A 25,345-nucleotide genomic window follows, 5' to 3' on the forward strand; every position below is an offset into this window, starting at 1 on the left:
ACACACACAGAGAGAGAGACGCAGAGATAGTGATGGGCGAATCTGACCTGTTTTGCTACGCCAAAAATTAGCAAAATGGCAAAAATTCGACGACATGCATATGGGCAACAAAATATCTTTTTGACTCTCGACAAATTTTTTCACCCATTAGAGTCTATAGGAGTCATTTTTACAGCGAAACTTGGCAAAAAATTTCGTTCCATCACTTTTCACAAGGAGTCTCCAGAGTTCTAATCAGGAATTCACCTTTTAGTCCTCTAAATAGTACAAGTGGCTTGTCTGTTGGTAAATGCTGTGTGTGTAATGTTTCCTTTATCAATAATGATTCTCACCTGTGGCTGAGCCTCCCTGACTGCCAGTTTGTTCAGATCCTCTTGCAAGGATGCCACTTCCGGGATGGATTTTATATTCCCAGGTGGAGTAAAAGCAGCCTCAGTACAGACACCCAGCAAAGCAGACTGAGAATGTACCATGGGCAACTAGTCTACATGTGCTCTGTTGTCTCACACAATATAAAACCCTGCAAGGGGCAAGTCCGTGTTTGTGATACACAGTCAGGGCCAAGTGCTAGAAAATTGCCCATGTTTGTTACATCTTTACCTTTCTATATTATACACGCAGCTTGCAATTGTTTTTGCTATAAAATAAGACTCTCATTATGGGGCAGATTTATCTAGGGAATTTCGCAGTAATGGGCGTGTTTTGAACTCCCATAACTTTGAAATTCGAATAACAAAAAGACCAATCGAAATTTATTAAAATTGACGTTTTTAACTTGTGGTGAATAGGCTGTATCGCAATCACTCGAATCGAAGTTTTAGCACATTCGATCTAATTCGAATCGAAGTATTTGCCCCAAAAAACTTAGATTTTTCCAAGTCCACCACATGACTGAATAGGTTCTAGGAGGTCCCCCATAGGCTAAAACAGCAGTTCGGCAAGTCAAGGTTTTAAAGAGACAGTACATGATAGATTTCAATATTCCAATTGTCAAATTTTTTTCAAATTTAAATTGAATTTTGGTCTATTTGATAGTCGAAGTACACAAAAATAGCTTGAGATTCTAACTTTTTTACTTACAATTTTCACTTTGGCCCTTGATAAATCAATTCATTTGCAGAGTGTTGAATCTAATATAAGTTTTCATTAAGCTTCCACCCTATAATAAGCAATTTAAATGAGTGCTACCAGGCTATTGGTAAGTATAGATGACACTTATAGGGCTAGTATATCCACATAATCCACACCATTACTTGCCCAAGTGTGGCCAATATCCTTGTATTACGGTAAAGAAGTCTCTACCCAACAAGGCTCATTTACAAATGACCTGCAAAATTTGTATATTTATCTGTAATGCAGCCTTTTGTCCCAGAAAACAGTATAATAATGGGGGCCTGCTTAAGCTCCCCATACCCGAGCACATATAAACTGCCGACAGATTATGGGGCAGATTTATCAAGGATCGAATCTGAGTTTATACAAGTTATAAAAAACGCCCATAAACTTGATTTTTGAGTTAAAAACAATCTAAATTTTTATAAAGAACATTTTTTTCAATTCGGGTGAATAATCGAATTCGATTCGAGTTTTTCTCTGAAAAAACTTTTTTTTCAGATGCCAACAAACAACTCCAAATTGATTCCAGGATGTCCCTCATAGCCTAAAGCAGCAATATGGTATGTTTAAAGTGGCAAATAGTAGAATTTGAATTCTTAAAGGGCCGGTACATGATGCATTTCTAATTTTTTTTTAAAAAAAAAATTCAAATCAAATTTTAACTATTCTCTAGTCAAATTACACTAAAATAAACTCGAAAACTCGAATTTAAAAATTCCAATTTGCTATTATACACTTGATAAATCTGCCCCTAATCCTCTGATGGGCTGCCCTGTTTAATATTCCCATCCCGGTGAAAGAGTCCTAGTGCTGGCTGGGGGGCATTTTTTTTTAAAAAAAAATTATACTGTTACCCCAACCACTGTTGCAGGAAGCATCTACTGATGGAACATTCAATGGAATTTACAGACAAGCAGGGGCGGATTAATGCCTAGGCTATCCTAAGCTATAGCCTAGGGGTCCATAGTGGTCACCTATTTCACCGTCTGCCTGCACCGTCTGGCTGTAGCTCAGGGGAGCTCAGAACATCGATTGCGGACCTGCCAGAAGTTTAAATGGCGATTTGTGGCCGTGACGTCACAAGTCTCGCGAGATGAGACTTTGTGGGCCTGGTCTGCGCTCCTGCCGGACTCACTAGCAGCCAGCGCCGAGGCTTTCCTGTGGCAGCCGGACCCTGGGCCTGACTGCAGTAGCTCAGTATGTGTGTGTACCGGGCAGTGTCGGACTGGGACTCCAGGGGCCCACCCAAAAACCTTAGACCAGGGGCCCACTCTCAGTATTATTATTCTTCCTCTCTTCACTCAACCTCTATTCTTCTAGTCTCTATTTTTTACATACTGTAAACTATTGTTCCATCTATTTAGCTTCATAGAAATAAGGAATGGCCATGAAATAGGCCAAATGTTTAGCAGCATAAGGGCCCACCGACACCTGGGCCCACCAGGAGTTTTCCTGGTATCCCGGTGGGCCAGTCCGACACTGGTACCGGGAGGGGTGAGAGCGTGGAGCGGCTATGCAGGAGGAAGATGAGGAGAACATGGGGCAGGATCCCAACCACTGGCCCGAGCTGCCCGATCACTGGACGCTTCCTCCAGGTACGGAACCTTCACTAAGCAATGCGACAGCAACCCCGGGAAAGCCCTGCTCGGTCTGAGGGGCAGCAGTAGTTTTGTGAGTAGCGACCGACTACCAGCACCCTGGCTTCTCACATGGGTCTCCCCGGCCTACAACCCTCTCTCCCTCTTCACTGACACCATAGGACAGGGGGACACACACAAAAGAGAGAGAGACAGCTAAAGCGGGGGGAGAGAGACCTAGGGTAAGAGAGAGAGAGTTGGTCATTCTGTCCCATTTACAATATGGCGGGGGCCCTCATGTAGTGTCAATCCGCCACTCCTGTTTCGCCGAAAAATTTGTGAATTTCCTGTGAAATTCGAAAAACGGCAAAAAATTTGTGAAAGACGAATTTTGACGCCAGCACATTAAAGTCAATGGGGCTTTTCATTTTCGCAGCAATTTCGCAATTTTATTTGCCCATCACTAGTCAGGAGACATTTCCCGCGCCAGTTTTATTGGGAAATTTGGAGGAAGAGGAAGAAATTGCATCTAACAACTTTGAGGGTGCTCTGTGCTTAGAGAATTGTGCTATTAGTATTGTTTTATTCAAAGTGTAAAGGGCTTCTGGGCTCCCTGCGAGTAAAACGTTCCTGTTTCAGTAACTTGAGCTTTTTCAGTTGAGCAACAGAAGGGGGCGCTCCTGTTATACAATTATGATACATTTATGATGATAATGTAAAAAGTGTTAATAGCGTAAAATTTAAAAATATAATAATGTAGAAAAACACTCTGCTGTTTAACATTACGGGGCCTATTTGCTAACATTCAAATTTCTATTTTTTTTTCTTCTAAAAATTAGTTGGTTTTTTTTTTAATTCCTTAAAACTCGAAAAATTTGAGATTTCTAAACCACAAAAAACTCCAATACAAAACTTCAGCCAGTAAAAGCAGTCAAGGGCATTCAGAGTTTTAGAGGTTTTTTTCCTTAGTTATTGTCCAAAAAAACTCACATTTTTATAGGTTTTCCAGGTTTTCGCATTTTATTTCCGCATCATCCAGCCTTTTTTTTCTTTGTTTGAGCTTTTTATATTCAGATCTTTTAATAAATTACAAGGCATTTGTGAATATAGAGATATAGAGTTTAATCATAGTTTTTAAAAAAAAAAAAAAAAAAAAAAAGCTCAAAAAACACTAATATGAGAATGTTTATAAACGGGCCTCCCCTTAATACAGGCGGTTTCTTTAATTATGTTGAATTTTCTTTCTTTAAGGTTCAGCTAATCTCCCTCCTCCCGTTTCCTCAGAATGGATTAACGTCTTCATTTTTGCCAAGGGCAAACAGCACGAGTATTTTACAGCCTAGGACTATGCCTCAGTATAAAATCCCCCCTTTAGGGCTCATTTATTACCTTAACTACAGTTGGGACTGCAAGCTAGTGGGTGCACTTATTTATGCCATTAAGGTCAGAGACACATGCGAAAACTCAGGGATATTTAGTAGCCTGGAGACAAATCGGCCCTCTTTGGGGCGATTAATCTCCTGAAAAGCCTTGCTACTGGCTAGAATCTAAATCGTCAACAGGATGGCACTTGGAGAACTTCGTTTTCTGAAGTCGCCCGAAGTGTCGGTGTCTGATTGGGGGGCCCGGGGCCCTCCGGGCCTGCAGCCTCAGGGGCCCCCCACACCGTCCCCCAGGCACTATAGCCCACACCGTCCCCCTGGCCCACTATCTGCAAATGATTCTATGCCAACTATACCTCCTCCTGCGCGCTGGTGCTCGCTTGTAAGCAGAAGACGGAGTGCAGGAACGGGTCCGGGGCCCCAGCCGCAAATTATTGAGCCGCTACCTCCGATACCCCCTATGCCTCTGCCCCAAAGTCTATGTGACATTAAATTTGTTTTTACTGAAAGTGCACGTCATCATTAGGCTCCGTTTAACAAAACAAACTTTATTAGCAATTTGACCAGAGATCAAAATACTTCCAGACTGCTAACACACACCTTAGTGTAGCCACAAACTATTGAGTGCCACTGATACCTCCTGTACCCCCTCTGCATGCGCGCACGCATGCAAGCTTGTACGTTTTTCATGCAGAAGAGAGCGGGAGTGCAGGAGCGGGTCTGGGCCCAGTCTGACCCTGCGAAGTTTCCTCGTGGTGCAACTTCGGGCAATTCAGAAAACAAAGTTCTCTGAGTGCCATCCCGTCGGCAATTTAGATTCTAGCCGGCGGGAAGGCAGTTCTGGGAGATTAGTCGCCTGAAAAAGAGGCGATTTGTCGCCGGGCAAATAAATATCCCTGAATCTTCCCGTGTGTCTCTGCCCTAAAGGGCCGGTTCACCTTTAAGTTAACCTTTAGTATGTTACAGAATGGCTAATTTTAAGCAGCTTTTTTAATTGGCCTTCATTTTTTGTTTCATATAGTTTTTGAATTATTTGCCTTCTTCTGACTCTTTTCAGCTTTCAAATGTGGCGTCACTGACCCCATCTAAAAAAAAAAGCAAATGCTCTGTAAGGCTATACATTTTTTTGATTTTGCTACTTTTTTATTATTCATTTTTCTATTCAGGCCCTCTCCAATTCATCGTCTAGCCTCTCAGTGCATGGTTGCTAGTGTTATTCGGACCGTAGCAACCAGATTGCTGGAATTGCCAACTGGAGAGCTGCTGAATAAAAATAGAAATAACTCGACAACCACAGATAATAAAAAATAAAAACCAATTGCAAATTGTCTCAGAATATCACTCTCTACATTATTCTTTGAGTTAATTTAAAGGAGAACAATATAAAACCCCTTTAATAACGTGCTAAAGTTAAAGCTGGAGTGTTGCCAGTGCAGCCTGCGCACTTGTGTTGCGAGTGCAGGAAATTACTGAGACTGTCCATTTTTAGCACAATTGCATCTGATATGCATCAACCTACTAAGTTAGTTGTGTATTTGGACTCATGGAATTATGGGAAGAAAATGCTGCATTCTTGGTTAAAAAAATGGAGAATTGAGTCCGAACGTGCACTGATCTATGCTGCACTTACGTAAGTAAACCACCCTTTATTTGTTAGTCCTTTGTATGCCCTTTGAGTGGGTTTGAACCGATGTAAACATTCGTGAATATGAATTACTGCTGTTACATAATGTGTTCTTTCCTTGTGTTTACTCCCGTTCTCCCTTGTCCTTTCCCTTCCTAATTCCTCCATTGCGGCAGGTGAAATGCAGGAATAATAAAATAAATCCACTAGAGGTCTCTGTTGAAGTGCGGCAAAGCCGGAATGTAACCTTGTTATGTATAATTTATGGGATATTTAAATCAAATGCCTAACATCAAAGATGTATTTTTATATATATATATATGTGCGCTTTGTATACTTAAAGTCGATGGAGATGAATACCGAGTTAATTTAAAAACATACACACACACTTAAAAGCCCGAGACGAATGTTTTATTTAGAAAGTGACATACTTGAGGCAAATATTATGATTTTATTAAGCAAGAGGCATGTAAATATTTCATATAGATTAATATAGGCGCACGTAACTACATTCAGGTTTGTTTTTCATCTTTTGCCATAATCTTTTACAATTGTTATTTTTTTTTTATTTTGTTTCTTTCAGGAAACCATACTACATATTTTAAGCAGTACTGAATGAATTATTTGTTTTGCGGGTTCTGTTAACAGTGCGGTAGAAATAAAGGAACCCTCTTTTAAGGGAAAATTACTCTTCTGTTCCCCTACTTCCCCCTTCCTTTGGTAAAAAGTACAGGTATGGGACCTGTCATCCAGAATGCTCTGGACCTGGGGTTTTCTGGATAACAAACCTTTCCCTAATTTGAAAATCATGTAAACATTAGGGGGCACATTTACCTAGGGTCGAATATCGAGGGTTAATTAACCCTCGATATTCGACCGTCGAAGTAAAATCCTTCGACTTCGAATATCGAAGTCGAAGGATTTTGCGCTATTCCTACGATCAAACGATCGAAGGAATAATCGTTTCGAAGGATTTTAATCCATCGATCGAAAGATATTCCTTCGATCAGGAAATTGTTAGGAAGCCTATGGGGACCTTCCCCATAACATTGGCCTCGGTAGGTTTTAGGTGGCGAAGTAGGGGGTCGAAGAAATTTTTAAAGAAACAGTACTTCAACTATCGAATGGTCGAATAGTCGAACGATTTTTAGTTTGAATCGTTCGATTCGAAGTCGGAGGTCGTAGTCGAAGGTCGAAGTAGCCCATTCGATGGTTGAAGTAGCCATATTCGACCATTCGAAATTCAAACTATTTTTCCTCTATTCCTTCACTCGAACTAAGTAAATGGGCCCCTAAATAAACCAAATAGGCTGGTTTTGCTTCCAGTAAGGAATAATTATATCTTAGTTGGGATCAAGTACAAGGTACTGTTTTATCATTACAGAGAAAAAGGAAATACATTATAAAATGAAGGGGCAGATTTATCAAGGGTAGAATTTATAGGTGATGGGAGTTCTTTTAAACCCTCATCACCTCGAAATTCAAATAAAAAAAGACCAACCAAATTTTTTCAGTTTGCTCCTCCCCCCCCCCCTCTTTTAATCTGAGCCCAGAGCAGTAGGTGAACGAAGAAAAATTCACTGGCACTCAAGTAGTACTTGCAGGGTGAAACCCTTGCTTTATATTTATTCAATGCGGCATGCAACGTTTCGGGGGCAACCCCTTTATCAAGCATGGGGTTGTCCCCGAAACGTTGCATGCCGCATTGAATAAATATAAAGCAAGGGTTTCACCCTGCAAGTACTACTTGAGTGCCAGTGAATTTTTCTTCAGTTGGAATTCTGAGGGGGTGGCCGACCCCCTATTTCGCTGGGCACCAGGTACTCTAATTTCAGGAGGGCCAGGGTGTGCGCTTGTAATTTGGAGAACCCAGAGCAGTAGGTGAACAGGGAGAGACTCAGGCAGGAAGTGATGTCACACCAAGCTAACACTGCAGCTCCTATCCTAAAACAACAGAGAGCTTCTAGAGCTTTTTACTCAGGTATGGTAAAACATTCAACAGAATAGCTTTCCTTCTCCTTTAAGGTATTTGGAGATTCACTTGTAGGCTTTAAATTGTCCATGTTTTTTACAGTTTTCTGTCTCACCTCCTCCTCCACCAGCTCTCTGCTTAATTTTCTTTCCTCCTTGTTCAGTGCGGTGCCCACGGAATATTCCGACTAGCTGAATGTTTGCTGGAGGCACCTGCAACTCATCACAGGCAAGTTTCTCTACAAATTAAAAGGTATTTAATTGGTATATTTAACCAGCTTTTTTCTTATTTTCCACTGCAAACAAAACACCTACGTATGTGCTTACCATTGCATTATTTTCTGCAGAACCGGTGCATTATTTGAAAAATTGTTAAGGTTCCACTATTTTTAGTCAGGATTATAAATATAAATCTAAAAATAGGATATATTTGTTCCTTTCAGTTCTAGTTTTCCATAAGCCATGCGGATCTAAAAATGCTGTGGGTGACTGCAGGAATAAGTTGTTGTTACATGTAATATAAGCAACGTATAGCTGCCTATAAATTGTTACATTTACAAGGAAAAAAAAAATATGATTTTATGGGAACCTGTCTACCAGGCACTTTAGGTGCAGGTGTTTCATGATGTCATTTTTATTCATGAGCTCTAAATACTCAGGCCATCTGTTTTTATTCTGCATTTAATAGCGGCCGTCGCATTTTCAATGTGAATTCATTTAGAAATAGGGACTATTCTTGTATAAACAGATCAGTCCGAAAACCAACAAACCTTCCTTTATTTTTTTTAGTTCAGCCATCAGGTCTTCAACAGTTTGTATTTTTTGTATGAATAATGTATTTTTCATATGTTACAAAAAATATGGAGAAATTAGTTTTTTAGGCTTATTACTCTAAAGCATAGTGCCATGTTTATATAGTATCAAAATCCCATTATGGGAAGTTCATCCCCCGTAGACTCCATTTTAATAAAATCAATATTTTGAAACATGTTTTCCTTTTTCTCTGTAATAATAAAACAGTACTTTGCACTTGATCCCAAATAAAATATTATTAATCCTTATTGGAAGCAAAACCAGCCTATTGGGTTTATTAAGGAAGTGAAAATTCGATTGAAAAAAAATTAGAATTTCGAGCTAATTTTTGTGTACTTCGACTAGGGAATAGTCCAAATTTTATATAAGGATTTGAAAGAAAATCGGAAATTTGAATATCGAAATGTATCATGTACTGTCTCTTTAAAAATTCGACTTCGACCATTCGCCATCTAAAACCTGCGGAATAGCTGTTTTAGCCTAGGGGGGACTTCCTAGAATGTATTTGGATTCAATTGGTGGAATCTGAAAAATCAAATTTTTTTTTTTTTGAAAAACTTCGAGTCGAATTCAATTGATTGCGCTGTTCCTTTGATTCATATGATTCGAAATCGAACGAAAACGGCCTATTCACCCAAAAAAAACTTAGATTTTTTTGAATACATTTTAGTTCTTTTTTAATTCGAATTTCAAATTTTTTTTTAATTTGAAATTCAACCCTTGATAAATTTGCCCCTATATGTTTAGATGATTTTTCAGCACACAAAGTAGGAGATCCAAATTACGGAAAGATTCCTTATTCGGAAAACTCCAGGTCCTGAGCATTCTTGATAACAGGTCTCGTACCCGTAATTGAATGTGGAAGTCGGGTTAGTAACCCATAGGAAGAAATTTGATCTCCCAAGCAGCCTGTTTGGCCATGCATCAATATCACACCACAATAATCTGCACAGGCCGCCCAGCACTGATGTCCCTGATTGGTCGGCTCAATGGAAACAGAAGGACATATGGGCTCCAGATGAGCAATGGCAGGTAGCTGTATGGTCACACAGGCATTCATTTAAAACATTTCTATATAATTAAGCAAACCCAACATTTCCTTTGAATTCAAAGGAAATCTTGATTCAAAACTAAGTGAGAACATTCCCTTTATTGCCCCTGTGACTGCCATATATATATATATATATATATATTGAAGAGAGAATAAGAAATATTGGCAAATATCAAGGGATCCTGCTATTAGCCAGAACCCATTCCTACAGCCAAAATATTCTCTAGGCCAGGGCCACCGTTAGAAAACACCAGGGCCCCTTACAACAACATTTTTGGGGCCCCCTTGGCCCGCCTACCCCGCCCCCCCAACCCGCCCTAGATCCCTCCCACTCCACATCACAGTTAAAAGACCACACAGACATCAGCGCTAAAAAAGTTACCCTCCCCCCACACACACACAAGTTATAAAAAGCTATTGGGGACCAGGGCCCGCGTATAAGTTAAAAAAAATATTGTCGCCAGGGCCCCCCATAAAAGTTTTTTAAAAAAAACATTGGGTGGCAGGGGCTCCAATGAATTAAAAAAACGTTGGTGGCAGGGGCCTATAGAGTATTAAAATAATACATTGTTGGCCAGCAGATTAAAAAAAAAAAAAACGCACACACATTGGTGTTCAGAGGAATTGAATTCGTGGCTTCAGGACTTCAACTTCGCCTCCTTTCGTGGCTTTGGGTCTTTTCTCCCTTTAGGACTTAAATGTTTGCTATTTTCGTGAGCTTCAGGACTTCAATTTCTGCCGTTTTAGGTAGTAATGACTGAAAACGCCACATTCTGCTTTGCAAAGACTTTGCAAAACTACAGAAAAATTGACAAATAGCAAAATTTTCATAAATACATTGGAGTTAACAGCATTTTTTCCTAAACATTTTCTCTCGTGCCAAATGCAGTGGGGCCCATGAGAGTCAATTGACATTTTTTTTTATCACTTTTGTTCCTACAAAAAAGGTGAAACAGAACACATGGCAACATTCTAGTGCAGATTCACAAACGTTTTCGCCACTTGAGAAACCATGAATTTCACTGAGAAAAAAATTTGCTTATCCACGGTTTTAGGTAATAAGCTTTCGCCAAGACAAAAAAAATCACTAGTGTTTTTACCGGATCTTGACCCTTGATAAATATTAAATAAACCCCCCAAGTGAAAGACGTCTCAATCTACACGGGTAGCTGTACAATAAAGTGCATTCTGCATCAATAGGTTTTAGTCTGACATTAAATCAAATGATTGTGAATCAGTTGAGTCTAATATATCTTGGAAGTGATGCTCCCCATCCAAGGGCCGACAGACTAAGCTGCCATCTTTACATTAACTTCTAAGCAACTTATCAATTGGTCTTCATTATTTATTTTTTATAGTTTCTGACTTATTTTCCTTCTTATTTTGACTCTTTCCAGATTTCAAATGGGGGTCACTGACCCCATCTAAAAAATGCTCTGTAAGGCTACATATGTATTGTTATTGCTACTTTTTATTACTCATCTTTCTATGCAGGCCTCTCCTATTCATATTCCAGCCTCTTATTCAAATCAATGCATGGTTGCTAGGGGAATTTGGACCCTAAAAAAACAGATTGCTGAAATTACAAACTGGAGAGCTAATAAATAAAAAGCTAAATAACTAAAAAAAACACAAATAATAAAAAATGAAAACCAACAGCAAATTGTCTCAGAATATCACTCTCTACATCATACTAAGATTTATCAAAGGTCGAATTTCAAATTTAAAAAATGTGGAAATTGGAATTAACCAAAATTTATTAGAAAAAATCAGTTTCTTTTTCAAATGAATAGTCCGTATTTGTTCGAATTCGAATCATACAAATCGAAGTAATAGCACATTAGATCGAATTCGAATGAAAGTTTTTTCGAAAAAAACTTTGATTTTTCAATTGACTTCAAATAGGTTCCAGGAGGTCCCCCATAGGCTAAAACAGCAATTCGTCAGGTTTCAGTTGGCGAATGGTCGAAGTCAAAGTTTTAAAGAGAATTTTTGATTTTTTTTCAAATTCAAATTGAATTTTGACTATTTCCTAGTCAAAGTACCCACAAATTAGCTTGAAATTTGAATTTTTAAATTTGAATTTTCACTTCAACCTTTGATAAATCTGCCCCTAAAAGTTAATTTAACGGTGAACCATCCCTTTAAGCTGTGTCATCCAATGCAGTTAGGGTTCTCACTTTTTATGAAATTAAATAATGGTGGGGGCAGGCTGATAACCTGAGTGGGCGGGCTGATAACACAGAGGAGGATGATGATGATGCAAAGGGACGGACCAATGAAGCAAAGGGGAGGACCAGAACCTGCAGGGGTAAGATTGGCAGGTGAAAGGGCCAAAGAAGGTAAATTTAGATGGGAAATGTCTACACAAATACATTGCTGGTAAATAAATGGCATCCCTAAATGTAGTCTATAGTGTTGGGTGAATTCATTCACCAGGCGCAAATTCACGGCGAATTCCCGCGATTCGCCGCCGGTGAATATATTTGCAAACGGCCGCAAAAATTTGCCAGCGTCAAAAAAAATATTTACGCAAATTGCTAATTTTTTGCCGTTTCGCAAATTTCGCTGGAAATTCGCTAAAACGGCCCATCACTACTAGTCCATCAAAGACTTTACAATTAAAGGAAGGCCAGGCCTAGGGCAGCAAAAAATAGGGGGCAGCATGTCGCTTGTTGGTCGCATTATCACTGGGGACTGGGCCGTAAATTTTGACATTGGAGAGATTGCAATGGGCCCGAAGAAACAGAGCTAGTTGGGAAGCAGGTTGGTGCAAGGTTTGTGAGTGGTGGGAGGTTTGGGGGTGCTAGCAGGGGGAATCAGGTGTAAACAAGGGGTCAGGTGCAAGCGGTTGGGGGTCTATTGGCACAACATCTTTAAATCCGGCCCTGAAGGCTCCTCATTCTGGTATTGTGTTTGTTTCAGTACTTTACATAATATTTCTAATTTTAGTACCGATATTGGAACTATTATCCATGGAACTGCTTGTTCTGTGTGTGCTGCATTACTATATACACTATACAGAGAGCGAGAGACAGGGGTGCAGGTGTCGGGCCTTACTGCAGGCAATTTAAACAGTCTGAGACTTACAAGAGACTTCTGGATGTTTTTTAAGCCTTGAGCACCAGTTATGTAACTTTTAATGGCAGCAATATGTTCATCTGCGATTTCGAGTTTCGGATGAGATAAAATCATAAAAGCGAGCAGGTTTAAGTGATTACGATTTTTTATTTAAGAGTTGGACCCCTTCCAAAGGGAAAGTTTAGCAGCCCCTCTATTATGAAAACAACATCTTAATACTTTCTTTTATTCCATATTATTATTTATACGTATATGTGAGTTAGAGCACTGTTCCCAAAAATCTACTAAAACATATCTAAATATTGAACTCCCAACTCAGTTTCTTTGCCATAGACATGACATATGTGCTGGGTTTGTTAAATTCATTGGTTAATATTTATAAATGTTTTTAAGATAACTGGTGTGCTGAAAGTTTGGAAAAATAAAAGTAATTATTTATAGTACTTTGTAAATTCACACCATGCATCATTATTAGTGATGGGTGATTAAATTCGCCAGGCACGAATTTGCGGCAAGTTCCGATTTTCAAGATTTTTTTGGGAAAACGTTCGAAATGCACAATTTTTCCGTGAAAAGGTTCAAATAGCTAGATTTTGCGTGAGAACTTATGAATTTCACAACATTTTCGTGAAAACTGCCGAATTTCACAAATTTTTTGTGAACTTTCCGTTTCAACGATTCTTCGCTAATCTTTCACTTTTTCGCGAATTTTGCGGGAAATTCACAAATTTTTCGCCGAAGAGAAATGGAAGAGATTCGCCCATCACTAATCATTATTGCAGAAAAAATACATTTTTAGTAGTGATGGGAGAATCTGTGTCGAAAAATTCGCAAAACGCATTGAAGTCAAGGGATGTCAAAACTATTTTTATGCGAGCAGCAATTTTTATATATTTTTTATAATATTGACGTGTGTTTTTCCGCCGGCGAATTTTCACCGCATTTTCATGAATTTATTCGCTGGTGGTGAAACGTGGAAATTCGCCGCAAATTCGTGCCTGGCGAATTTATTCGCCCATCACTAAATTTTTAGTGCTAATTGGAAAGAAATTTGTTTTTTCCTCTGAACAAATGATGCCATTTATTTTACACCACCTGACATGGGTAGGTCTATTTCAGAAAGTTAGAATTTTTTTTTTTTTTTAGAAAATCTGAATGAACTCGGAATCTTACTGAACTGGAAGGTTTGCTTATTTAGCAAAACATTTTGATAAAAAAACTGTATCGAGTAAAATTTTAATAAGAATTTTAACGAGTCTGCAAACTCTCAAAAAATATTGAAAAACTTGTATTGAAAAAAATTTCTTAAATATTGACACTTTTTTTTTTCTTTCTTACAAACGTTTAGAAACATGCCCCATAATCTTACTGTAACAGTTGAACAGCAAATCACGTAATAATGAACTGTTTCTTAAAACAATATATTGTGTTGAATAGTTCACTGGAAAAATACACCTTATTAAAAAAATAAAACACGCAAATAACGGGACTCTGTGCCTAGTTTAAAAATATTCTGTAAGTTTTACAAATATTCTGTACTTGAACCTTATTTAATACATTTCAAAAAACATTTATGAAGCTGATTATGTTTATTATCTACTACTAAACGTTCAACATAAAGTCTGCAAGTTTGCATTCTTCTCATGTTTAAAATTGCCAAGAGAATTGTTTTAAACACATGAATATCTGTGCAACAAAGAATTGCAGTGTTTACATTGGTGTGTCTTTGAAGACACCTTGGGTTTATCATGCATGTTATAGACCATTTTAACTGAAGTGGATGGAGAGCAGGAACTATAGCGGTTTTTACTTTAAAATAAAAAATAAGGTTTTTATAATGTAATGTTGTATTTGTGTCACGAATGACAAACCCAATGACTGGATTCCTGTCTAGGCGTGCTCTTCTGTCTATAATAGCCACCATGGGTTTTGGGCATGGCCCTCAGCTACTTGGGTGCCGCTAGGACTTACCACTAGAGATGGGTGAATAAATTTGCGTGAATTTCCGTGTTACGGGCCAGCAAATACATTCATGAAACTGCGGCGAAAAATCTTGTCACGCATCAGAGTAGTTGCGCGCATAAATGTGTTGTGCATCCAAATTATTTGGATGGCCATTGATTTAAATGCATCTATACAAAATAGTTGCGCGGATAAAAATTGATGCTCGTCAAAATTATTCAGACGCCCATTAACTTTAATGCATTTGGACAAAATTGTTTGCGTCGAAATTGTTGTGTGTCAAAATTAGCTTGACGCCCATTGACCTCAATGCGTTTTGCGAATTTTTTGGCATTTTGCAAATTTTGTGGTGAAGCGAAACACCACTGATTCGCCCATCACTACTTACCGCATGAGAATCCAGTAATCCAAAACGGGCAGGCAAGGGCACCGAACGTATATTCCGGGAAGGAGCCGGTAAAGAAAGGAGCTGTAGTCAGACAGGCCGGGTCAGAACCAGATAATAGGAGCAGAATTGTGAGGAAAATTTAAGGTTGGGAACAGGCCGGGTCAGAACCAGCGGCCTACACTGACAACCTGTGTCCAGATTAGCAACAGGTGAAACAAGCCCTGCCTACTTGCAAATACAGGGATACCGTTAGCAGTGAACGTGGATCTTAGCTGTCTCCTCATACAGAGTAGAGGTAATGCCGGCCTCAAGAAAACACTTGATCGCTGGTTCAACTCCAGGCAGGATGTTATAATGTGGGAAGAAAAACAAAAAAAAAAATTTCCAGTGAAATTCGGTAAACAGCGAAAAATTCACGAAAATTGACGCCCGTGTTAAAGTCAATGGGCATCCATTCCAAATAGTGTTGAAACGCTCCAGTTTTGATGCAATCAACTTTTCTGACGTGCACCGACGTCGGTGAATTTTCATGGGAGTTTTGCGCATTTATTCCGAAACGCGGACATTCACAGTGAATTCGCGCCTGCCGAATATATTTGCCCATCACTAATTAGCAGCCTTGTATTTAAAAAAAAAAAAACCACTAAGTTCATAAAGAGAAATTCCCAGCATCCCATGCTCCTGCACCAAGACCAGCAAGTCTGCACAATTGTTGAGTCCAGAGAAAATCCAAAAGTACTCTTGAGTAGCTTCCAATATAATGAGTAGCATTTCTGCCCTATTTCTTTGTTCTCCTTCAAAATGTAAGAAAATAAAAAGAGGAGGTGGAGTAGCAGTTCAGGGGACATGTCAATACACCATTTGGGATGTGGCCAGCCAGAGGCGTAACTACAGAAGAAGCAGACCCTGAGGCTGCAGGGGGGCCTAGAAGGTGAAGGGGCCCCACAAGGCCCTAATTCATATACACTTTCAATAAATATTGGTAAAACAGTTCAACCTCTAAATATTTTGTGGGCCTGAAAAAGTATTTGCTGTGGGCCCAGTAATATCTAGTTACGGCACTGTGGCCAGCCACTTAAGTCTAAGATTAGAACTTACCATGGCAGGGACATCTTTACTAACAGGAAAAAATTCACCAGCAACGGCTTTGCAGCCATCGCAACACTTCGCCAGGGGAAAATTCGCTCAGATAACGCGAATTTTCACTAGCGTTACTTCGGCAATGCAAGCAAATCAAATCAAAGAAGCACCAGCGTCTGACGCAACTTCGCTAGAGGTCTTGCACTCAAGCTAATTTGCATACAGCGGGGAATTTAAAGTTGAATGGACGTCTTTATGTTACATGCTGCATCTAATAAATTACATTGACACTGATAAATAAACATGGCAAGGGAACCCTAATAAAGTTTATTGAGTTGTTATAATGCCCTACACAAAAGCCCAGTGTAAAATAATGTTCCCATATGTTATAAAATGTATGGGGGAAACCGGTTACACAAAAAAATTCAACACTTTTGCAGTCTTATCACCAGGAAAAAAGGAAAAGACGCCAGCGTTTTTTTTGGACTTAGAAGTTTTTCCACTCAAAATATATGATGTAAGTAAGTGAATATTGAGGAAGATCTATGTACTCCTTCGCCTGGTCTGAGCTGCTGAAGGCAAGTCTGGCGTAACGTTCAGTAAAATCCGCATCTTAGTGAATTTGCGCAGCGAAATGTCGCCTGGTGTTAGAGTGCAAATCACCGCTAATCGTCTATCTCCTTTCGCCAACGAAGTGATGCCTGTGTCCATTAGTAAATCAACGAAATCCCTGCAGGCGGTAACGCTGGTGAATCGACTCTCCAGCATTTGTCACTTCGCCCTTTAGTAAAACTGCTCCTATGTTTTAAAACTACACAGGTACAGGTACTAAGCCACCTCCCTGCTAAGAAAAGCTAAGCAAGAAGAGTTCAGGGTATAGTTGCCCTTTGAAACCCATTCAAGCCGCCAATCACTATCACGTGTGCTTGAAGATTTATTTAAGTGAAAGGATAGGTAAACCTAAGTAATGTTCCAATCTATATCCATGAAGTGATTATTTGCACGTGTAATTGCAACTGGAAGCAGCAGCTGCAGTCTCTGTTCTGTCTGAACTAATGATTTAACAGACCTGGAGAAGAACTGACTCCTGTTACATCGTTTTAAGGGTTATTAATGTATGATAGAGATGAATTACACTTTCTTCCCTTATGCAAAACACATTTTTTAATCTTTAATATACACAAGTACTTTTTTTTATTCTTAATGTGGGATAAAACAAATGGACATCACTTTAAAAAAGGTTCTTGTCCTTTTAACCTTATAAGGGGATTCGCGCTTTTGAATGAATAATTCACATATTTGGGTGAGTAATCCCGATGTTAAAAGTGTTTCTGTATTTACAAAAGCAAGCACGTCCATTTGTCTAATTGGCCTCTGCTTACAGATGTGATGAATGATTTCCTATATTTACAGGGAATTTACAAAAAAAAAAATCGACTACGTAGTTGCCTTAAACATCTGCTGAAGAATTTCAGAATCGCTACAAAACCTACCGGGTGGACAACGAAAATACACAACGTGCAGAAGGGAAACGGTCTTCCTATGATTTCACGGTGTATTTTGCCTTTCGAAAAAAGAATTATCATAACAATACATTCATCTTATTTTAATGAGAAGCTTATTCAGTTTAAACCACAAAAAAAAATTTGTTTTATGATGTTAGAAGCCTTTTATTTCTACTCTTGCTTTTTGCAATCAGACGCAAAGGGGATCATTTTCTAATTGAGCACAAAGCGCTAGTGATGAGTCAAATATTTCAAAGCGTTTGCCGGAAAAAAAAAACACCCATAGACTTTAATGCATAGCGATATTGGACCTGTTGTCCAGAATGCTCGGTATGGGGTTTTCCGGATAAGGGGTCTTTCCATAATTTGGATCTCCACATCTTAAGTCTATTAAAAAAATATTGAAACATCAATGAAACCCAACAGGTTGGTTTTGCCTCCAATATGGATTAATTATATCTTAGTTGGGATCAAGTACAAGCTACTGTTGTAATATTACAGAGAAAAATTAAATCTTTTTAAAAATGTGAATTATTTGATTATAATGAAGTCAATGGGAGATATTTTTTGTAATCTGGAGCTTGACTTCAATGCGTTTGGTGATTTTTTTTTTACTTTTTTTTGTTTTTGCGAAACAAAATGGGTCAAATTTACCCCTCACTAGTTGCATACGTTTAGCACAGGGGGGTATTCCACTTCCCTCATTCTGAAGAACCATTAGCTTTGATTATGGGCCAAGCTGACCAGGTGCCCTAAACAACCTGGCTGGCCAATGCCCCCCCACCCAGGTGCACCCATTCGAATTTAGGGGGGGAGTGCACAGTGAAAAGTTGGGACAAGACAGCCCCAACTAGGGGAAGGTAGAAGAGGCCTCATGTTCTTTGATCTTTGCTATGTGTTATTGATCCCCCAATACCTTTCTATAATGTCCTACTTGTACTTACACTTGTACTTGTAAAGAGTAATCTTGTCCCCTCACTTAGGGGCAGATTTACTAAGCTCGAGTGAATTTTCAAAGTTAAAAAAGTTCGAATTTCAAAGTAATTTTTTGGGTACTTCGACCATCGAATAGGCTACTACGACCTTCGACCTCGATTCGAAGTAAAAATCGTTCGACTATTCGACCTTTCGATAATCGAAGTACTGTCTCTTTAAAAAAAACTTTGACTTCATACTTTGCCAAATTAAAGCTGCCGATTTTTTTGGTCGAATACAAATCCTTTGATTGATCGCTAAAAATTCGATTCGGACTATTTAATCGTTCAATCGAACGATTTCTATTCGATTGTTCAATCGCTCGAATACACTAAAAATCCTTCGACTTCGATATTCGAAGTCGAAGGATTTCAATTCGAGGGTCGAATTTAGAAGTTTTTTTAACTTTGAAATTCGACCCTTAGTAAATCTGCCCCTTAGACTCCCCTTAGCTTAGCCTTCCTGAAAATGCACCCATCCCCTCACAAGTGCCTTTTCTCCAAAGAAAACAGCTCCAGTCGGAAAGGCTGTAAGAGAAGGGCTAGGAGAAAAAACCCACTCGATCAATAAGACACCAAACAAGAATGCCAAAACGAGGTCTTCCTATTGAATTCCATTTGTGTTTTGACATTTGTGTTTGACAGTTTTGTTACAGAGAGGCAAAGTATGATATGATACTGTATGCTGATAAATCTCAACATCCCAAAAATAAAGCATGGTTAGTATAGTCAATTATATTCCCTATCAGCTGGGTGTCTCCAACTTATAAGGGGGTGGACAAATTGATTACTCCTGATTGTGATTATGTAAGGATGTGTGAATGTATGGAGTTATGGGAATACTTGTATAATGTATATGGTGTGACTGTATTTGGAAATGTTAAAATTGGGTAATACAAAGTTTGACTGCAGTTACTGTAGTATAGGTATTAGTTGCTCAGTGTAATTCCAAGTTCCAAGCCCAGGAAGTAGAGGTAATAGGCATAGACAGAGCATTTGTCAAAGGTTGAGGTCAAAAAAATTCCAGTATTTAAAAAAATAATGTGAATTTCTGAGATTTATTGTCCCCCGAAGCTGAAAATAGCTTGAATCCTAAAATACACCATCTAAAACCTGTTGAGGTCATGTAGAAGTCAATGGCAGAGAACCATTTGAAGATGTTTGTAGCCTTCATGATGTTTGAGGTTTTTTCGGTTGGTTTCACACAATCTATTTAAGTTTTTTTCGGCAATGGTTGCTAATTTTGTTAAATTAGAAACCATTCGAGTTGTGAGTTCTTTCGAAAAAAAAAAAAAAAAAAGCTCACATAGCTCTAAAATTCATCCTTTGATAAATACATCCCTTTAAGTGTGAGCATGTGCTAAGTACACAAGGTAGTCAGGGAGAATTTATCATGGGCCACTAAATGCTCCAACTAAGAGAGTAGTGGAAGTCGTTTTTTAAGTGGATACTTCACCAGTTAGTGGTTCAAGACATAGTACAAGAGCAGTAAGGAAGTTTGTGGGCTTCAGACTATGTCCACCTGGAAAAAGTCCTGTTCGGTAGGGATGTAGCGAACTGCCGATTTGGTGTTCGCGAACGCCGTTCGCGAACACCGGCAAAAAATGCGAACATTCGCGAACAGTTCGCGAACTTCGAACACCCGCTAAAATCGTTCGATTCGAACGATCAAAGGATTTTAATCGTTCGATCGAACGATTTTCATTCGAATCGAACGATCGAAGCATTCGATCGAATGTTTTTCATTCGATCGAATGCTTACAATCGTTCGAACGAATGGAAATCGTTCGATTTTTAGCGGTCGAAGGAATTCGAATGGTCGAATGGTCGAACGATGTATTCAAATCGCGTGACGTTCGCGAACATTCGGCGGACGCGAACGGTCGAAGTTCGCGCGAATAAGTTCGCCGGCGAACAGTTCGCTACATCCCTACTGTTCGGGAAGGGCAAAGGGACACTATTGGAGAGTGCCGGATTGCTGGGGGCAGGTTAGGATAGTGATCTCAAAAGGTTGGTGGAACATGTATTGAACCTAACTTATAGGAAGCTACTGCTACATAATAATGTTATTGAATATTGGAGTACAGGTATGGGTTCGTTATCCGGAAACCCATTATCCAGAAAGCTTCGAATTACGGAAAGGCCATCTCCCATAGACTCCATTTTATCCAAATAATCCAATATATTAAAAATGATTTCCTTTTTCTCTGTAATAATAAAATATTAGATTGTACTTGATACCCACCAAGATATAATTAGTCCTTATTGGAAGCAGAACCAGACTATTTGGTTTATTTAATATTTACATGATTTTATAGTAGTCTTAGGGTATAAAGATCCAAATTACAAAAAGATCTGTTATCTAGAAAGCCCCAGGTCCTGAGCATTCTGAATAAAAGGTCCCATACCTGAACTATGAATTGTCTGGAGTGATTATGTTCCTGAAAGGAGACTAAATCCCCACTTGAATCGACCCAGATAGATAGTAATCCAATTGGAATTATATAATTGAAGAAACGGCCATGCTGCAGGGCCAAACTAGACCCTAACTCCCAAAATACAGTAAGTACAGTGTATAACACAAGTGTGTAGATATACATAGCCAATGGTTTGTTACTTCACTGGAGTATGTAAAAAACAATACCAGATTTTTTTTTATCAGATCGCTGAAAAACATGATAAAATCAAGCAAAAACCCACATTTTTAGATTTTTTTCTGGCTTTTTTCCCCCGAATTGCTCTAATTTTTCGGGGGAAAACCCCCAAAAAATCTGATTTTCATGCTAAACCCCAACCCAGACCATGAAAACATCAAGTTTTTATAGGCGCTTCTCCCATTGATTCTGGCTTTTTTTTACAGCATTGGGGTATAATAAATAGAAAAATTTACTTTTTCAAGATTTTAAAGCCCCACATAGCTGGTGTTACCCATGGACCAATTTGCAAACTCTTGCCTGAAAATATAATATAAGTTCTAGAGAACATATGTTTAATGTATATATCCAGCTATATAAATATGAAAATAATATACCAATCAGTAAAACATTGCAGTGGCCACTGTAAATTATTTTGCACTTCCAATTTGATGCTGAGCTTGAATAGTTCTATATAACAGAAGGACTTATTTAATATCCTCTACCTTACACGTGTGCCAGTTCTCAAGGTTATATTAGCATTGATGGAATATGATTGAATGTGAGGATACTGTTACTGCATTACTGTAAAGGTAACAATTTCTTGTTGGTTTCAGATCACAACTCAAGACAGACTTGAGAGCAATGAATAGGCTTCCCGTAAGCATATTTCCATTAGGAATAGTTGATGCTAAAAAAGAAAAAAAAGTCTTAAAGGCACAATACTATGGTCTATGAAATGGACTATGTTCCTTTAGGTCTGTTACTTTAAGATGGGCCTTTACCTCCATGTAAGGTGGGAGGAGCTTTAAATACTTTGAGGAATCTAAAATGACGCTTGAAGAAGAGCAATGCATCGAAACATGTGTGATACATCCCAAATTACAGGGTTTTCCAGATTGTATTATACAGCTGGGTTCTGGCCTGTTTTGCATGCACACTCAGAAAAAAATTTTTGCAAACAAAAGGAGGTATGAAAAAAAATCTTTATATTTCAAATAGTAGAACATACATCAAAACATAAATGGCCGTTCAGTATAATACATATACAACATTATAAACAGAAAATATACATATCACCTAGCGATATACTTCAAGGCAAAAAAGAAAACCACCGCAAGAGACGGATACACTTGCCAAAGATGAGAATACCCCAACTTTTCAGCACTTTAGCCTTTGTCGGCCATGCTGCAGGGTCAAAGGGGGCCCTAACTCCCAAAATACAGTAAGTACAGTGTATAACAGCACAAATTAACACAAGTGTGTAGATATACATAGCAAATGGTCTGTTACTTCACCGGTGTATATAAAAACAATACCATATTCTTTATCGGATCGCTGAAAATCTCGATAAAATCAAGCGAAAACCCACATTTTTTCTGGCTTTTCTCCTGAATCGCTCTTATTTTTTCAAGTTTTTGGCTGAAAACCCCCAAAAAATCAGATTATCAGGCTAAACCCAGCACAGATCATGAAAATACCATGAAAATACCCCAACGTTTCGGCACTTTAGGCTTTGTCAAGGGGAATTCCCCCTGAAAAAGGCTATAGTGCCAAAAGGTTGGGGTATTCTCATCTTTGGCAAGTGTATCCGTCTCTTGGTGGTTTTCTTTTTTGCCTTGAAGTATATTGCTAGGTGATATGTATATTTCTGTTTAAATTGTTGTATATATATTATACTTAACAGTGATTTATGTTTTGATGTATGTTCTACTATTTTGAAAAATAAAGATATTTTTTTCATACCTCCTTTTGTTTGCAAATTTTCTTTTCTGAGTGTGCATGCCCAATATATCTTCCATTGAACTTTGGGTACTTTTGGGTTAATTGTACATTTCTGCACTTCTCCAGCTCATTAACAACTTTCTTTCTATACAGAGGCAAAATTATTTTCAGTATACTTTTAGAAAAGAGAGTACTTTGGGGATGTAAATTGAAAATTAACAATTTTTTTCCCACTATAATGATATGTCATTTTTTTATAGCAAGTTCCATGTGCAAAACTGGTTACAAATTGCCATGTTTTACTCACAATGCAAAATTGCTGCATTTCAGTGCAAATTGCAAGTTCCTGTGTGCAGCTTCAATAGCAGCATTAGCTCTGATTCACTTGGTATAAGTCAGTTGCAACTATGGACTTGCTAAGGGAATTATAGGCAGGTCCAGGCTACTTGTAATTCCTAGTTTGTCTTGAATCCAGTGTATGCAATGCTCATCATCAGAGCAGTCTGGGAAGGTGCATTTTCACATTCATGGCAAACACTAGGTGAATAGTGTCAATGTGGACTCAATTTGGATTTCAAGCACATTACTTTTGCATCCATAAATAAGCCCTGTAGTCTCACCTCTGATGTGTGCAGTTGTATTAGTTCTACTGAGTTCTCCCAATACGCAAGAAACAAATTTGCGGGTATGAAATCCATTATCTGGAAACCCGTTATCAAGAAAGCTCCGAATTACGGGAGGGTTGTCTCCCGTAGACTCCATTTCATCTAAATAATCCACATTTGTAAAAAGTATTTCCTTTTTCTTTGTCATAATAAAACAGTACGTTGTGCTTTATCCAAACAAAGATATAATTAATCTTTATTGGAAGCAAAACCAGCCTATTGGGTTTATTTAATGTTTAAATGTTTTTTTAGCAGACTTAAGGTATGAAAATCCAATTTATGGAAAGATCCATTATCTGGAAAACCCCAGGTCCCGAACATTCTAGACCTATAATCACTGAACCCCAATAATCGATATCAGTTAAATATCCACAGTGGTTACTAAATACTAAATAACTAAGGCGATCCAAAATATAAACATTCCATTTAGCGGGACTACACATCATAATTAGGCTCTGGCCACGGGACTGAATAAAAAGCTTGCTACAATTATCCTGTGGCCTGGGTGCGCTCAGCCCCTGATCCCGCACTCCCTACAAACCGCTCTTCCAAAGACTTCATAATAGTAAAATATCCAAGTTCGCTTACCCGATCTGTACTCTGACCCGGGTGCAGCTGCCCGACTCCGTAGCTAAGGAGGGGACACAATCCACAGTAATCCAATTTTAACAGAGTACAACAGCAGTCGGAGACTTCAGACATAATTAAAATGATTTCTAATCTTTATTTATATTCATAAAAAGTGTCTGGGGTCGGACGTGTTTCATGCTGATGCACACTGAGGAAGTGCACCAGCAGGAAATGTGTCTGACTTAAGACACTGGCTGAAGTCCCCAACTGCTGATGCCCGAGCATTCTGGATAATAGGTCCCATGAATATAACTTATGCACTGGGCAGACCCAAGGGAGCCCCGCACCTGATGCCTATTCCTTAACAAAGCTGTGCATGTGTTCTAAACTGGAAAGAAAGTTTGGAAACTTTCTTCTGGAACAAGAGGGTGCTCCAGAATATCAACATAGATATAAATGCAAATTGCTCACCAAGTAAATCAGGTGGTCCAGTTACACATGTCCCAATGCCCCAGCTTCAAGGAGCGGCAAACCAGTATGTGTATAAAAGAAGAAGAACAGGGCTATCCTGCACTCAATTGGGCTTTTATTTAGAAATGCACATGTTTTGGATCAAGCGATCCTTCCTCAGGTACTTGTATAAAGAACCTGAGGAAGGATCTATTGATCTGAAACATGTTGTGCATTTCTAAGGGCTCTTACTGACGAACGGTTCAAGCTGCTTAATGCGTTTATTCCTGCACTCCTTAATGCGTTTATTCCTGCACTCCCCTGCGTCTGAACGCAGAAAAACGGAACACAGGGGAGCGCAGCTTCAACCGCTCGTCAGTAAGAGTCCTAAATAAAAGATACTACTGATTGATGCAATTGGTTCTCCAGAGAGATATTATCTACAATTTGTGAAAGTTTGGAAGGTCTGGCGTTACCTGACTCGGAAATTGAACCCTGTACACTTGATAACTAAGGATCACATCACCCACGCAGTGTTTATACGAAAAGAGTAGGACCTATGGAGATGTGACATTATTAACTTCAATAATAATAAATACAGCTTATTACTTTATATTTTTTGGCCCCTTTAGTGCTGGATAGCCCTGTTCTCGTCTACCTTTTTTACATATACTAACTTCCTTCTGGAACCAAGACCAACATATTTGGTAACTTTAGTTACTGGAAACCAGACAGCCTTGCCCACCTTTAGCCTGTATTTGCAGGACCAGATCACATT

Source organism: Xenopus laevis, chromosome 1L, assembly GCF_017654675.1.
Source record: "Xenopus laevis strain J_2021 chromosome 1L, Xenopus_laevis_v10.1, whole genome shotgun sequence".
NCBI lineage: Eukaryota > Metazoa > Chordata > Amphibia > Anura > Pipidae > Xenopus > Xenopus laevis.